The sequence below is a fragment of the Phyllobates terribilis genome, unplaced genomic scaffold (assembly GCF_046119375.1).
Source record: "Phyllobates terribilis strain yellow unplaced genomic scaffold, ASM4611937v1 Scaffold_124__1_contigs__length_5142088, whole genome shotgun sequence".
Lineage (NCBI taxonomy): Eukaryota > Metazoa > Chordata > Amphibia > Anura > Dendrobatidae > Phyllobates > Phyllobates terribilis.
Genome location: NW_027362884.1, coordinates 3,766,862 through 3,783,903, shown reverse-complemented (window position 1 = coordinate 3,783,903; position 17,042 = coordinate 3,766,862). Strand labels below are relative to the sequence as shown.

Sequence of the window (17,042 nt, the reverse complement as noted above, 5' to 3'; positions counted from 1 at the left end):
TCTTCGAACCTTCTCCATTTTTGATCCCCACAGAAAAAGAAAAATTTGTCTCTGGAGAAACTTTACTGTGTTCTCATTCGGAGGGTACACCATACTTAAAAACAACATTATCGGCAACAACAAAGACTTAATGATCAAGTTTTTACCTTCCATTGATAATTTTCTGAGTTTCCAGAAACTTATCTTCTTTTTCATTTTCTCCTTCACCAACTGCCAACTTTCTTCTCCATCATTCTTCTTTGTAAACACAACACCTAAAATTTTGATCTTATCACTTCTTATTTTAAGTTGAGGAATCTGCGCATCTGACCAATCATCGAATCCAAGACATTCGCTCTTCTCCAAGTTCAGTTTGAAGGCAGATGCTAAACAGAAAAAATCAGTAGTTCTTACTGCTCTTCTCAGCGATTGTTCTGAGTCGCACATGATCGTGATGTCATCCATGTACCCCAGTGACTTAGTACTTAGTCCATTTCCACCTGGTATGGGTACACCTTTCACCATCTTATCTTTCCTCAACATTGCCAGTAGAGGCTCGATTGTGCAGATAAAAAGCAGAGGCGAGAGTGGGCATCCTTGTTTGACGCCCGACTTTAGAAAAACTTCTGAAGATAAAAAACCATTAATTAAAATCCTGCTAAAACTTCCATCATATAAAAGTGCAATGTGCTTAATAAAAACATCCGGGAATTTCATTTTCTTTAACACAGAATACAGGTACTTATGAGAGACTCTGTCGTACGCTTTCTGGAAATCAAGGGACAGAAGAGCTAGCTTTTGCTTCCTCTCTTGCTGATACCATATTGCGTCCCGTATAATATTCAAGTTTTCTGCAATTGTACGACCAGGCACACCACATACCTGATCAGGATGCACGACCTTCTCTATCACCTTCTTCATTCTGTTCACCATGATTTTTGCCATAATTTTATAATCTACGTTGAGTAACGTGATTGGTCTCCAGTTCTCTAGATTAGTCTTATCTCCTTTTTTAAAAAGCAGGGTGACCACACCACTTCTCCAAGATTCAGGCAATTTGTCACATAAAAAGACAGCTTTAAAAAACTCAAACAGGTCGTCTTTTAAAATCTCCCAAAAAGTAAGATAAAATTCAATTTGTAGTCCGTCAGTACCCGGTGTTTTTCCTCTAGAAAAGCTTTTGATTGCACTTAGCAGTTCTTCTTCACAGATATCTTCAATCAACAACTCTTGATCTTGCTTTTCAAGGTGATTCTGCAATGAATTAAGAGCATCAGGTAAAAAATCAGCGTCAATTTTCTTTTCGCTAAAAAGATTTTGATAAAAAGTTTGCGCTTTGTCCAACAGTCCATCTTTAGTTGTTTCACCATCAAGTTCTTTAATTAATTCTTTGCGTTCTAAAGATTTTTTGAAAAAGAACCTGGAACATGTTTCATTTTTTTCCATATGTTCTACCTTGGCGTTGAAAATTATTTCTTTGCCTTTCTGTTCAATTGCTTTTTTAATGTCTTCTTTGACTTGTAAAATAACATCCTCCATATCTATCCCTGCATTTCTGAGTTTGTAACCTGTTTGCAGTTTTGTATTCAGGTCTTTAAACCATTTCTGATTCTGTCTGGCCTTCCTTTTGCCAGCTAAGAGAAAAAAATGTCTAATTTGAAACTTCACATACTCCCACCATTCTAGAATTCTTTTGTAATAACGTTTTTTCCCCTGTAGTTTTTTATAAAATTTCAAAAATTCCTCTTTTATACTTTCATCTTCCAGCAGCAGAGTGTTCAACTTCCAGACACCTCGCCCTTTCTCTAGACTGGGCAATTCCAAGTGAGTAATTAACGTTTTGTGGTCAGAAAAGATGTTACCTGTTAGATCCACTTTATTCACTTTAAAACTCTGTGATGTCAGAACAAAGTCAATTCTTGATTTTAGAAGATTTTTCTCCCAAGTGTATCCTGGTTCAGAGGTATTCTTTACTCTCCAGACATCATTCAGGCAAGTATCGTCGATTAGATTTTTTAACTGCATCTCAGTTTTGTCTTTCCTTCTAGTACCTGATGTCCTATTTTCATCAGACCGGATACAATTGAAGTCACCGCCAACCACAGTTGGTGTAGGACCAGGTATAAAGAGTTTGATGATATCTAATAAACTGGATCTTTCCTCTTTAATCGGAGATGCATAAACATTAATCAGCTTGAACTCGGATCCACAGTAACTCACATTAACAACTAGTGCACGTCCAGGTTCAACTTCAGTGAACGAGGTAACCTTAAAGTCTTTGTTTTTAAACAGGACGCCAACACCAGTAGCACGCGATCCATTTTCACCGGACCAGATGGAAGGTCCGTTCGCCCAATCTTCCCTTAGTTTGTTATAGTTAGGGTCATGGTCAATGCCGCATTCTTGAAGTAAAAAATATCAGCATCTAAAGTCATCAGGTAAGAAAATAAAGCAGCTCTCTTGACAGAGCCCTTTAAACTCCTCACATTTAGTGAGGCAATTTTGAGTGTAGCCATAAATCATTTAAACAGAACTTGAGTCCGTATCTGACATGAATCCGACCGGGGTAGAGGGACCCGCAGAAACGTCCGTGTCTGAGAATTCCTCGATGTTCACCGGATCAGATGGGTTTACAGGTTTAGGAACTGAGATGATCGGTTTAGGTGAGTAATTAGGGAGGACTATTTTCAAACGCCCAGCAGGTCTTTTGCTGGCGCTCTCTCCCTTAAACAAACTCGACTTCTCCTTTTTCCTTTTCCTCAAAACCTCCACGTCAATGTCAATCTCCTCCTCCTCCTCCTCACCACCAGCCTCCTTAGAAGACTCCTCTCCCATCTCCACTTCAGACTCAGCTGGATTCTCCTCCACCACATGACCATCTGGACTCTCCGACCAATCCTTGAGAACAATGCTATCCCCAGGCGGGTCCCCAGCAGTGTCCTTGGGCGGATCCCCAGAAGGGTTCCCGGGAGGGTCCTTGGATTTGTCTGTTTGTTCTTCAGGACTGGACCGCTTCGGAGGGGCTCCCCCCCGAGCTGCATCTGCATAGCTGAAGGTCTTTTTTCTCAACGGACAATCCCGAAAAGAGTGCCCAGGGATACGGCAGATATTACAGATCATCTGATTTGGGCAGTTCAGAGTGACATGTCCTTTTTGATAGCACTTCTTGCAAAGAGCGTTCTCCTCCTTGCAGCTCTCAAAGGAATGCCCAAAGTCCATACATTTTCTGCAGAAGATAGGCATCCCTGGATAGAAGAGTCTTCCTCTCTCTCTGCCAATCAGGAAGCTCTGAGGCGGATGATTGAGTCCACCAATTCCCAAACCTTCTCTCAGCTTCACGATGAACTTGTATTTTCCGGTCCACAACCTCTCAGAGTTCATGATTTTGTGAGAGAAGTGGACCTCAGAGGAATAGTTATGCAGAAACGCAGCCACATCCTTTTCAGAGACATGCGGATTGCTCATATGAACCACCACAGACTTCTCTTCTGCCAGGCAGAGGGTCACAAAACACAGTCCTTTAAGATCTTCCTCCTGAAGTCTCAGCTTGATCTGATGGTAAAAATTCTGAGATGCCACTTCAGAGGTCAGGGTAAGCACAAAGCGTCCAGGAGCATCTTGAAGTGCCAGAATGTTCTCCCTTTTCACCTGCAGGATCTCAAGCAGGACTTTCCTCACGAAGAAAGACAGGGAGAACTTGTCACGGGCTCGCTCTTCAACTTCAATCTTGAAAGAGTTCTTGATCTTCAAGTCGCCAGCTCCAGCAGAACGGAGAGTAGCCGATGTCGCCATCGCCATATTCAGGTAAGTCGATCGCCTTCTTGGTTCTCTTCAGCACGCACACCCCCTATAGCAGCAGGAGGCTTAAGACAGTAGAACTGTCGATGCCTCAAGGCCGAGGATGCGATAGGCTTTGGAGTCTTCCAGCAACAACACTTGGTCGTAGCCAAAAGGCCGAGAAGCGATAACCAGAATTGGTTTCAAACTACGGAGCCACCCAAGGATCCTGAAAAGTCCATTTGTGGAGATGAGCTCCTGGACTCCCGTTAAGAAGACATGTTGTCAACCTCTAGATCCCTTACATGCCTGCACTTTTCGGCTTGCTGCTGCTGCAATCCACGCGTTTTAGATCTGCATAACTCCACCTCTTTAAACACAGCACCTTCACCCCCTGCTGTTCCCACCCGCCTCAACACCGTTGGAAGGGAGGAGAACCAATTAAGGCGGGGGGTGGGGTGGAACGAGCAGCTGTCTACCCTTAGCAGGAGGGCTCCTGATTACATACCTCTCCTGCTGCTGCTGCTGCTGGCTGTCCAGCAGCAGACTGAAGGTGGCTGCTGCTGTGCACAGGTATATAAAGGCTCAGAGCCTATTATGACACGCGCAGCCAGCGTTCCATTGCCACATTCCATCTACTGCAGGCAGGATACCTGGCTGGCTGAATGTCGCTGAGAAGCTCACAGAGACCGCCATAAGCAACAGTTTAACAGAATGCCACAGACTAATCAACCAAACTTTTTGGGTTGGGTTCTCTTTTATAGTCTGCAGGCATTAAATGAAAGAAGTCAGTGTTCCAGCAGAGGGAGACAACGTTTCAGAAAAGGCATTGTAGCAAACCAAAAAAGAAATTTTAAGCGCAGCAGAGTAACCAGCGCACATACCTGTTAGCTCAGGTGAGTTTAAAAGGCTGCTGTTGATAACAAGGGCATTTGCTAAATAGATGGTGTGTGTGCAACAATATACTGAAAGGTCAATTATATTGTGCAGCTTATCTCACCACCTGTAGTTATTTAGGTGAAAGCTCCAAAATGCTTGCCTAATATGTCTGTTTATCCAAAAGGAAGTAAAAAGGGAGAGCTAGAAAGATAGCATTGCATCACATTACATGGCAATGCAATGCACAGTTGCTGAAGTTGAACCAAAATGAGCTTGTAATCTGGCTTCTGCAACTTTGAACATGAAAAATCCAATGAGGAGAAGAAAAGCAAAGCCAAAGAGTCCATCCCAAAATCCGACAAACAAGCAAAATGAACAAAAAACATTGAATTCAATTCTTTCTGATTTTAGAAACTGCATTAAAGAAGGGGTGCACCGGTCCTGGAGATACTGCAATACCAGGTCAATGCGTGGAGTGGACAGAGCAAGCTCTTTTTCCATCTCCCTGTTCTAAAAATCCATTTAATATATGGTCCCCAGATAGGGGACGTATCAGATATTAAACTGATAAGAACAGATACTACACTTGATCTTAGCCAAAAGGCCGAGAAGCGATAACCAGAATTGGTTTCAAACTACGGAGCCACCCAAGGATCCTGAAAAGTCCATTTGTGGAGATGAGCTCCTGGACTCCCGTTAAGAAGACATGTTGTCAACCTCTAGATCCCTTACATGCCTGTACTTTTCGGCTTGCTGCTGCTGCAATCCACGCGTTTTAGATCTGCATAACTCCACCTCTTTAAACACAGCACCTTCACCCCCTGCTGTTCCCACCCGCCTCAACACCGTTGGAAGGGAGGAGAACCAATTAAGGCGGGGGGTGGGGTGGAACGAGCAGCTGTGTACCCTTAGCAGGAGGGCTCCTGATTACATACCTCTCCTGCTGCTGCTGCTGCTGGCTGTCCAGCAGCAGACTGAAGGTGGCTGCTGCTGTGCACAGGTATATAAAGGCTCAGAGCCTATTATGACACGCGCAGCCAGCGTTCCATTGCCACATTCCATCTACTGCAGGCAGGATACCTGGCTGGCTGAATGTCGCTGAGAAGCTCACAGAGACCGCCATAAGCAACAGTTTAACAGAATGCCACAGACTAATCAACCAAACTTTTTGGGTTGGGTTCTCTTTTATAGTCTGCAGGCATTAAATGAAAGAAGTCAGTGTTCCAGCAGAGGGAGACAACGTTTCAGAAAAGGCATTGTAGCAAACCAAAAAAGAAATTTTAAGCGCAGCAGAGTAACCAGCGCACATACCTGTTAGCTCAGGTGAGTTTAAAAGGCTGCTGTTGATAACAAGGGCATTTGCTAAATAGATGGTGTGTGTGCAACAATATACTGAAAGGTCAATTATATTGTGCAGCTTATCTCACCACCTGTAGTTATTTAGGTGAAAGCTCCAAAATGCTTGCCTAATATGTCTGTTTATCCAAAAGGAAGTAAAAAGGGAGAGCTAGAAAGATAGCATTGCATCACATTACATGGCAATGCAATGCACAGTTGCTGAAGTTGAACCAAAATGAGCTTGTAATCTGGCTTCTGCAACTTTGAACATGAAAAATCCAATGAGGAGAAGAAAAGCAAAGCCAAAGAGTCCATCCCAAAATCCGACAAACAAGCAAAATGAACAAAAAACATTGAATTCAATTCTTTCTGATTTTAGAAACTGCATTAAAGAAGGGGTGCACCAGTCCTGGAGATACTGCAATACCAGGTCAATGCGTGGAGTGGACAGAGCAAGCTCTTTTTCCATCTCCCTGTTCTAAAAATCCATTTAATATATGGTCCCCAGATAGGGGACGTATCAGATATTAAACTGATAAGAACAGATTTTTTTTGATTGAATATATCTTTTATTAGCACAAAAAATAAGTTAACAGACAGTGTACAGTGCCGCAGCCCAGTACACACAGAATTCTACATCATATTTACATAGCATGAGGATACGACGCACTAACTAGACACATCACACCCCTATGCTACACAAAACACTCAATCTGAAAGAAAAAGCATATCAATCAATACAGTACGACGAACCGTGATAAGGGATAGGGATTGGGAAAAAGGGGATGGGGAGGGGAAAATCACAGGCCCGAAGCTTTATTGAAAGACAAGACACATAAGGGGAGAGGGGGAGGAGGGGTTGAGTCCTCATCCTCGTCCTCCGGACCGTCCATGATGGAATAGTCTCTGAGCAGGCTGTGGATCAGCCTGCGGCAGTCCTGGATGGACATCCTCTCCCTCCTCAAGATGAGCCGGTTCCTGGCGACCCAAAGGGCATCCTTGAAGCAGTTCATAAGGCGCCAAGCCTCCTGGATGGCTCCGACGGTATGAACCCCAGGGAAGAGTCCATAAAGCACAGAATGGTGCGATATGCTCGCCCTGGGGACAGAGTTCCTCAGGTCGTCCTCAAGTGCAGTCAATAGGCGCTGTGCAAATCCGCAGTCCCAAAAAGTGTGCAAAGATGTTTCCTCCACGAAGGGGCACCTTGGGCAGTACCGGGTCTTGCACAGGTTCCGGGCATGCATGAATGACCGGACGGGCAGTCCGCCCTGAATCGCCATCCACGACAAGTCCTTGTGCCCGTTGGTCAGCCTGTCAGACGACACATTTGTCCACACAGTCTCCAGCGTGTCCTGGTGAAGTCCTGTGATGTTCTCCACGTCATCCTTGGCTCTGATTAGCTTGTGGATAGTTTTGGGCTTCCACAAGTCGGGCTTGAGTCCCTCCAGTTGATGCTCCCCCACAAATCGAACGACGTCTCCGTAGAACCATGGCGTCGTCCAGTTGTAGGGGAAGGAGCTGTCCCACTTGTCCCAGCCGAGTCGCCTCCAAAGAGGAAGCAGGAAGAAGCGAGACATGGACCTGCCCGCGGAGCCATTCTTGACTTGCAAAGTCCGGCGGACACAATCACACACAAAAGAGGATCGCAGGAGGGTGGGGATATCTGGAACGCCCTTCCCACCCTTGCGAGGCTCCTTGTACATGACGGCCCGCCTGACTCTGTCCATCTTGGATCCCCAGACAAAGTGAAACACTGTCCTGGTAATGGCCCTGCACACAGTGACGTGTGGGGGCCAGGCCTGCGCCGTGTACTGCAAGACGGGCAGGACCTCATTACGCAGGACGAGTGCCTTACCCTCACAAGTGAGGTGTCTGAGGCTCCAGAGTCCGATCCGTTGCTTCACCTTGGCCAAGCGTTCTTGCCAGGACTTGAGGGCCGCTCCTTCCTTCCCGAACCAGACTCCCAGCACCTTGAGGAAATCCGGTTGAATGTTGAAGGGGAAGGGGGCGGAGGAGGCCGGCTGCCAATCCCCGAAGAGCATGGCTTCCGACTTCCTGCAGTTGACTTTGGCCCCTGAAGCCCGGCCGAACCTCTCACACGTCTGGACGAGGGCGTCGACTGAACCACGATCAGCGCAGAAGACGGTGACGTCGTCCATGTAGAGCGAGCACTTGACCTCGTGTCGTCCCGGACCCGGTGCGGTGATCCCTCTGATCTCTCCATTCTGCCGGATAGCCTCTGCGAAGAGTTCTATAACACAAACAAAAAGAAGAGGTGATAGAGGGCAGCCTTGTCTGACCCCAGAGAGGACAGGGAAGGGGTCAGTCTTCCAGCCGTTCACCAACACCGAGCTGTGGATATCAAAATACATCAGACGGACATACGAACAAAACATGTTACCCAAACCTAACCGGTGCAGAGCTCGGCCCATGAACTCGTGGGAAACCCGGTCGAAGGCCTTCTCCTGATCCAAGGAGACCAGGGCCGCGTGTGCGCGGCGGACCTTGATGTACTCGACCGTGTCCCGCACGAGAGCGAGGCTGTCTGCGATGCGACGTCCAGGGATGCCGCAGGTCTGGTCCGGGTGGATGATCCGTCCGATGACCGTCTTAAGTCGTGTCGCCATCGTCTTGGCCAGGATCTTGTAGTCCACGTTGAGCAGAGTGATGGGACGCCAATTCCTCAGGTCGCACCTCTCTCCCTTCCGCTTGTACAGGATCGTGACCATTCCTTCCCTCAAAGATGGAGGCATTCTACCCTCCACCACCATCTCCTCGTACAGGTCCAACAGGTCCGGACAGATGAGGTCTCCCAGCGCTACATAGAGCTCCGCTGGAAGACCATCACTGCCCGGGGTCCTGCCGGTCCTAAAGGATTTAGCGGCAGAGAGCAATTCGCCCACCATCAGAGGTTTGTCCAAGGCTGCCGTGCCTGCAGGATCAAGATGGTTAGTGATACCTGACAGGAACTTATCAGCAGCGTCGGGGTCGGTAGTCTTGTGGGAGTAGAGTTCGCTGTAGAAGTCGCTGACGACCCTCATCACGTCCTCCTTCCCACGTCGCATGTTTCCGCTCTCGTCTCGCAGCTCGTTCAGGGGCGTGTGACCGGCATGAAGTTTCCTGAAAAAGAATGAGTTACATTTCTCACCCTTCTCCAGATTCTCCACTTTGGAACGGAAGACGATTCGCTTGGACTCCTCCTCAAAGTGCCTTTTCAGGCTCTTCTTGGTCTCCTCCAGCTCCTCCCTCACGTCCCAGCCGCAGTGAAGAAGGTCCTGCAGCGACCGCAGCTCGCGCTGCAGCCCTCTGAAGTCCCTCCTCTTCTCACACGCCTGTTGTCGACCCTTGGCCTGAAAGAAACAGCGAAACTCAAGTTTAACATATTCCCACCAATCAGAGACTGTTTGGAAGCTACCCTTGTAGGACTGCCACATTGCGTAGGCTGCTCTCAGCTCCTCCACGACTTCATCCTGAGCCAGCAGAGCACAATTCAGCTTCCAGGAGCCGGGCCCGGACGGAAAACCGTCGCCGAGGACACCTTGTAAGTGAATGGCTCTGTGGTCGGAGAAGAAGCAGGAGACCATCGAGTGCCTACTCTGCCTGACTGCCCGAGAGGTGAACACAAAGTCAATCCTGGAGCGGAGTGAGCCATCGGGTCGGCTCCACGAATAGTTCGTGGAGCCTCTCCCCATGGAGCCCACCACGTCCTGAAGAGAGGCCTCGGTTACCATCTCGATGAGCAGCTTGGACGTGATGTCCAACTTGGCAGATGTGCCAGAACTACGACCATCCTCCTCGATGGGGCAGTTGAAATCCCCGGCCATCACTAAGGTCCTGGTGGTGGCAAGCTGAAGCCGCAGGGTCTGGAAAAGCTCCAAACGCTCATTCTTCAGTGGGGACGCATACACGTTGATGAACCTGACAGGTTCTCCCGCCCAGTTGCCATCTACAACAAGAGCCCTGCCGCAGATGAGCTCCTGGACGGACTCAAGCGTGAATGCGCCCCCCCTGATCAGAATTGCGACCCCCGCAGACTTGCAGTCACCCCCACCGGACCAGTAGGATGGACCGTGGGACCACTCCCTGGCCAGATGTTTGAAGGACCTAGAGGAGGGAAGGGAACATTCCTGCAACATATAAACATCACACAACTGGGAAGTAAGGAAGGCATAAATAGTCTGACGTCTGAACTTGTCCTTGATGCTCCTGACATTAATGGAAAATAAGTTAATATTAGCCATCATGTAGGGAAAAAAGAAAAAGTTAGCGCAGGCAATACACCTTAGTTACCACTCCGGTCGGGTGGTCCCTCGTCGGTGTTGACTGCTGGTGATGGGATCACCAGCAGGCCCTCTTCCTCCATCTGGTCAAGCAGCGCGGCCTCGATCTCGGCGACCACCAGTTCCTCCTCTTCTGGCTCGGCCACCAGGGTCTCAACCATGTGCTCCATCTCTTCTGGCTCAGGGAGGGTATCCTCCTTTTCGCCTACGAAATCCAGAATCTTCTTTTTGGAGGATTCAGTAGCAGGGCTGTCCTCCACCTTCCTCTTTCCCCGGGTTGGAACTGGGGAGACAAGAAGAGGAAAATCCTCCTCGGAATAGATAGCGGCGGGTGGAGGAAAGGTTAATTCCACCGCTACCATGGTCTGGGGAGGGAGAGTGGCTGCCGGGGCAGGGGAAAGGACACCTGCTGAGGAGTAGGGGAAGGAGGAAGAGGAAGTGGAATCCTCAGCAGGGGTGGCCGGGGTGGGGGGGGATTGGACGGGGGTGGCAGGGGGAGGGATCGAGAGAGGGGTGACAGAACTCTTACCCTCCTTTGACTTTTTCTTCTGCTTCGGAGCTGCTGGGACCGTCGCTGGGGCTTTGGCCACCGACTCCTTGACCGCATTGGCCTTGGTCGTCTCGGCCTTGGCCGCTGGGGCCTTGGTCGTCGCGTCCTTGACCTTCACAGGCCTGGTCGTCGGGGCCTTGTCCTCCGTAGCTGGGGTCGTCGCAACCACCGATGCCCAGGATCTCTCACGCTTGGGGCAATGCTTGTACAGATGAGCCGCCAGCCCACACAGGTTGCAGGACGTCTTCTTCGGGCAGTCCTTCGAGCTGTGTCCCGTCACTCGACAAATCCTGCAGGCATCCTCCTTGCAGTCCTTCATCTCGTGGCCGTTCTTGCCGCATCTCCTGCAGTTCCGCGGCATGTCCGGGTAATAGATGAGGCCGTAGGAGTTGCCCAGGGAGAATGTCGGGGGCAGGTGCCGAAGTCCGTCTGAGTACGCCAGGTCCCTGTGAAGTCTAACGGTCACCGACCACTTACCTGTCCAGAAGCCGAGTCCATTCAGGATGTGAGAGGGTTCCTTCACAACCAAACAGAAGCGTCTCAGGAAGGTACAGATGTCTTGGCCTGGGGTGTGCGGGTTTCGCATGGAGACCGTGATCCTCCTTTCGTCCCTCTGGATAGGGCAGCTACCTGTAAAGGCAGAGAAAGAATTATCCGGTCCTTTTGCGCTTACCATTTCCCAGAACCTCCTGCAGGTGTTCACAGTGGCGAAGGTGACGAAGAAGATCCCCGTCAAGAAGGTCTGGATGCTGAGGGTGTCTGACCTGGAGAAGCCTCGATCCAGCAGCATCTTCTGGCAGAACACGTCCGAGGACATGTCCGGCACCCTCCCATCCACTTCCTTCAGCTTCAGGGCCACCGTCTGCCGCATCCATGGCTCCAGGGCTGGAGCTTCGTGGCGGGGCTTCTGGGGTCCCTTCTGCTGGCCAGTCGTGGAGGCAGAGTCCTTGGGGTCAGAATCGGCTCCTGGCTGGGCCCTCCTGGCTGTCCCCTGCTCCAGGCTCTTCTTTTCGGCCTTCCTCGCAGCGCTTGCCATGGCTTTCCTCCTGCAGTTACTTCTTGGAGCTGGATCTGGAACTCTTCCCGGAATGGGTGGAGCTATGCAGATTCTTCTCCCGTCGTGTTCTGGACAAATTCCCCGAAAGGTCTTTGTCTCGATGATTTTCTTCCTCGAAGATTCCACAGGACAGCCCGATTCTTCTCCGAGTCTTCGTCTTCTTCTGGATTCTTTAGAGCTTCTTCCTCCCACCGATATCCGCCTTCCTTCTCCGATGTCAGGTGGGCTCCGAAGCTCTTCTCCTTCCGAGTTCGATCGCTCTCGTCAAGTGTAGATCGTAGCTCTTGTGTTCTTATAAGAACAGATACTACACTTGATCTTAGCCAAAAGGCCGAGAAGCGATAACCAGAATTGGTTTCAAACTACGGAGCCACCCAAGGATCCTGAAAAGTCCATTTGTGGAGATGAGCTCCTGGACTCCCGTTAAGAAGACATGTTGTCAACCTCTAGATCCCTTACATGCCTGCACTTTTCGGCTTGCTGCTGCTGCAATCCACGCGTTTTAGATCTGCATAACTCCACCTCTTTAAACACAGCACCTTCACCCCCTGCTGTTCCCACCCGCCTCAACACCGTTGGAAGGGAGGAGAACCAATTAAGGCGGGGGGTGGGGTGGAACGAGCAGCTGTCTACCCTTAGCAGGAGGGCTCCTGATTACATACCTCTCCTGCTGCTGCTGCTGCTGGCTGTCCAGCAGCAGACTGAAGGTGGCTGCTGCTGTGCACAGGTATATAAAGGCTCAGAGCCTATTATGACACGCGCAGCCAGCGTTCCATTGCCACATTCCATCTACTGCAGGCAGGATACCTGGCTGGCTGAATGTCGCTGAGAAGCTCACAGAGACCGCCATAAGCAACAGTTTAACAGAATGCCACAGACTAATCAACCAAACTTTTTGGGTTGGGTTCTCTTTTATAGTCTGCAGGCATTAAATGAAAGAAGTCAGTGTTCCAGCAGAGGGAGACAACGTTTCAGAAAAGGCATTGTAGCAAACCAAAAAAGAAATTTTAAGCGCAGCAGAGTAACCAGCGCACATACCTGTTAGCTCAGGTGAGTTTAAAAGGCTGCTGTTGATAACAAGGGCATTTGCTAAATAGATGGTGTGTGTGCAACAATATACTGAAAGGTCAATTATATTGTGCAGCTTATCTCACCACCTGTAGTTATTTAGGTGAAAGCTCCAAAATGCTTGCCTAATATGTCTGTTTATCCAAAAGGAAGTAAAAAGGGAGAGCTAGAAAGATAGCATTGCATCACATTACATGGCAATGCAATGCACAGTTGCTGAAGTTGAACCAAAATGAGCTTGTAATCTGGCTTCTGCAACTTTGAACATGAAAAATCCAATGAGGAGAAGAAAAGCAAAGCCAAAGAGTCCATCCCAAAATCCGACAAACAAGCAAAATGAACAAAAAACATTGAATTCAATTCTTTCTGATTTTAGAAACTGCATTAAAGAAGGGGTGCACCGGTCCTGGAGATACTGCAATACCAGGTCAATGCGTGGAGTGGACAGAGCAAGCTCTTTTTCCATCTCCCTGTTCTAAAAATCCATTTAATATATGGTCCCCAGATAGGGGACGTATCAGATATTAAACTGATAAGAACAGATACTACACTTGATCTTAGCCAAAAGGCCGAGAAGCGATAACCAGAATTGGTTTCAAACTACGGAGCCACCCAAATATCCTGAAAAGTCCATTTGTGGAGATGAGCTCCTGGACTCCCGTTAAGAAGACATGTTGTCAACCTCTAGATCCCTTACATGCCTGCACTTTTCGGCTTGCTGCTGCTGCAATCCACGCGTTTTAGATCTGCATAACTCCACCTCTTTAAACACAGCACCTTCACCCCCTGCTGTTCCCACCCGCCTCAACACCGTTGGAAGGGAGGAGAACCAATTAAGGCGGGGGGTGGGGTGGAACGAGCAGCTGTCTACCCTTAGCAGGAGGGCTCCTGATTACATACCTCTCCTGCTGCTGCTGCTGCTGGCTGTCCAGCAGCAGACTGAAGGTGGCTGCTGCTGTGCACAGGTATATAAAGGCTCAGAGCCTATTATGACACGCGCAGCCAGCGTTCCATTGCCACATTCCATCTACTGCAGGCAGGATACCTGGCTGGCTGAATGTCGCTGAGAAGCTCACAGAGACCGCCATAAGCAACAGTTTAACAGAATGCCACAGACTAATCAACCAAACTTTTTGGGTTGGGTTCTCTTTTATAGTCTGCAGGCATTAAATGAAAGAAGTCAGTGTTCCAGCAGAGGGAGACAACGTTTCAGAAAAGGCATTGTAGCAAACCAAAAAAGAAATTTTAAGCGCAGCAGAGTAACCAGCGCACATACCTGTTAGCTCAGGTGAGTTTAAAAGGCTGCTGTTGATAACAAGGGCATTTGCTAAATAGATGGTGTGTGTGCAACAATATACTGAAAGGTCAATTATATTGTGCAGCTTATCTCACCACCTGTAGTTATTTAGGTGAAAGCTCCAAAATGCTTGCCTAATATGTCTGTTTATCCAAAAGGAAGTAAAAAGGGAGAGCTAGAAAGATAGCATTGCATCACATTACATGGCAATGCAATGCACAGTTGCTGAAGTTGAACCAAAATGAGCTTGTAATCTGGCTTCTGCAACTTTGAACATGAAAAATCCAATGAGGAGAAGAAAAGCAAAGCCAAAGAGTCCATCCCAAAATCCGACAAACAAGCAAAATGAACAAAAAACATTGAATTCAATTCTTTCTGATTTTAGAAACTGCATTAAAGAAGGGGTGCACCGGTCCTGGAGATACTGCAATACCAGGTCAATGCGTGGAGTGGACAGAGCAAGCTCTTTTTCCATCTCCCTGTTCTGAAAATCCATTTAATATATGGTCCCCAGATAGGGGACGTATCAGATATTAAACTGATAAGAACAGATACTACACTTGATCTTAGCCAAAAGGCCGAGAAGCGATAACCAGAATTGGTTTCAAACTACGGAGCCACCCAAGGATCCTGAAAAGTCCATTTGTGGAGATGAGCTCCTGGACTCCCGTTAAGAAGACATGTTGTCAACCTCTAGATCCCTTACATGCCTGCACTTTTCGGCTTGCTGCTGCTGCAATCCACGCGTTTTAGATCTGCATAACTCCACCTCTTTAAACACAGCACCTTCACCCCCTGCTGTTCCCACCCGCCTCAACACCGTTGGAAGGGAGGAGAACCAATTAAGGCGGGGGGTGGGGTGGAACGAGCAGCTGTCTACCCTTAGCAGGAGGGCTCCTGATTACATACCTCTCCTGCTGCTGCTGCTGGCTGTCCAGCAGCAGACTGAAGGTGGCTGCTGCTGTGCACAGGTATATAAAGGCTCAGAGCCTATTATGACACGCGCAGCCAGCGTTCCATTGCCACATTCCATCTACTGCAGGCAGGATACCTGGCTGGCTGAATGTCGCTGAGAAGCTCACAGAGACCGCCATAAGCAACAGTTTAACAGAATGCCACAGACTAATCAACCAAACTTTTTGGGTTGGGTTCTCTTTTATAGTCTGCAGGCATTAAATGAAAGAAGTCAGTGTTCCAGCAGAGGGAGACAACGTTTCAGAAAAGGCATTGTAGCAAACCAAAAAAGAAATTTTAAGCGCAGCAGAGTAACCAGCGCACATACCTGTTAGCTCAGGTGAGTTTAAAAGGCTGCTGTTGATAACAAGGGCATTTGCTAAATAGATGGTGTGTGTGCAACAATATACTGAAAGGTCAATTATATTGTGCAGCTTATCTCACCACCTGTAGTTATTTAGGTGAAAGCTCCAAAATGCTTGCCTAATATGTCTGTTTATCCAAAAGGAAGTAAAAAGGGAGAGCTAGAAAGATAGCATTGCATCACATTACATGGCAATGCAATGCACAGTTGCTGAAGTTGAACCAAAATGAGCTTGTAATCTGGCTTCTGCAACTTTGAACATGAAAAATCCAATGAGGAGAAGAAAAGCAAAGCCAAAGAGTCCATCCCAAAATCCGACAAACAAGCAAAATGAACAAAAAACATTGAATTCAATTCTTTCTGATTTTAGAAACTGCATTAAAGAAGGGGTGCACCGGTCCTGGAGATACTGCAATACCAGGTCAATGCGTGGAGTGGACAGAGCAAGCTCTTTTTCCATCTCCCTGTTCTAAAAATCCATTTAATATATGGTCCCCAGATAGGGGACGTATCAGATATTAAACTGATAAGAACAGATACTACACTTGATCTTAGCCAAAAGGCCGAGAAGCGATAACCAGAATTGGTTTCAAACTACGGAGCCACCCAAGGATCCTGAAAAGTCCATTTGTGGAGATGAGCTCCTGGACTCCCGTTAAGAAGACATGTTGTCAACCTCTAGATCCCTTACATGCCTGCACTTTTCGGCTTGCTGCTGCTGCAATCCACGCGTTTTAGATCTGCATAACTCCACCTCTTTAAACACAGCACCTTCACCCCCTGCTGTTCCCACCCGCCTCAACACCGTTGGAAGGGAGGAGAACCAATTAAGGCGGGGGGTGGGGTGGAACGAGCAGCTGTCTACCCTTAGCAGGAGGGCTCCTGATTACATACCTCTCCTGCTGCTGCTGCTGCTGGCTGTCCAGCAGCAGACTGAAGGTGGCTGCTGCTGTGCACAGGTATATAAAGGCTCAGAGCCTATTATGACACGCGCAGCCAGCGTTCCATTGCCACATTCCATCTACTGCAGGCAGGATACCTGGCTGGCTGAATGTCGCTGAGAAGCTCACAGAGACCGCCATAAGCAACAGTTTAACAGAATGCCACAGACTAATCAACCAAACTTTTTGGGTTGGGTTCTCTTTTATAGTCTGCAGGCATTAAATGAAAGAAGTCAGTGTTCCAGCAGAGGGAGACAACGTTTCAGAAAAGGCATTGTAGCAAACCAAAAAAGAAATTTTAAGCGCAGCAGAGTAACCAGCGCACATACCTGTTAGCTCAGGTGAGTTTAAAAGGCTGCTGTTGATAACAAGGGCATTTGCTAAATAGATGGTGTGTGTGCAACAATATACTGAAAGGTCAATTATATTGTGCAGCTTATCTCACCACCTGTAGTTATTTAGGTGAAAGCTCCAAAATGCTTGCCTAATATGTCTGTTTATCCAAAAGGAAGTAAAAAGGGAGAGCTAGAAAGATAGCATTGCATCACATTACATGGC

At 48.1% G+C, this 17,042-nt stretch overlaps 5 non-coding genes and 1 pseudogene across 5 annotated transcripts; all 6 read right to left on the bottom strand.

Annotated features, from left to right (window-relative positions):
• Nucleotides 1-5,060: 5,060 nt before the first annotated feature.
• Nucleotides 5,061-5,251, bottom strand: LOC141203510 (U2 spliceosomal RNA). The gene has a single exon (XR_012274550.1). It is a non-coding gene; the product is annotated as a U2 spliceosomal RNA (small nuclear RNA).
• Nucleotides 5,252-6,366: 1,115 nt separating this feature from the next.
• LOC141203195 (U2 spliceosomal RNA) lies at nt 6,367-6,561 on the bottom strand. Its single transcript, XR_012274328.1, has one exon. It is a non-coding gene; the product is annotated as a U2 spliceosomal RNA (small nuclear RNA).
• Nucleotides 6,562-12,125: 5,564 nt separating this feature from the next.
• On the bottom strand, nt 12,126-12,203 carry LOC141203310 (U2 spliceosomal RNA; annotated as a pseudogene).
• A 1,115-nt stretch (nt 12,204-13,318) lies between these two features.
• Nucleotides 13,319-13,509, bottom strand: LOC141203509 (U2 spliceosomal RNA). Its single transcript, XR_012274549.1, has one exon. It is a non-coding gene; the product is annotated as a U2 spliceosomal RNA (small nuclear RNA).
• A 1,115-nt stretch (nt 13,510-14,624) lies between these two features.
• Nucleotides 14,625-14,815, bottom strand: LOC141203789 (U2 spliceosomal RNA). Its single transcript, XR_012274815.1, has one exon. It is a non-coding gene; the product is annotated as a U2 spliceosomal RNA (small nuclear RNA).
• A 1,112-nt stretch (nt 14,816-15,927) lies between these two features.
• Nucleotides 15,928-16,118, bottom strand: LOC141203508 (U2 spliceosomal RNA). The gene has a single exon (XR_012274548.1). It is a non-coding gene; the product is annotated as a U2 spliceosomal RNA (small nuclear RNA).
• Nucleotides 16,119-17,042: the final 924 nt, after the last annotated feature.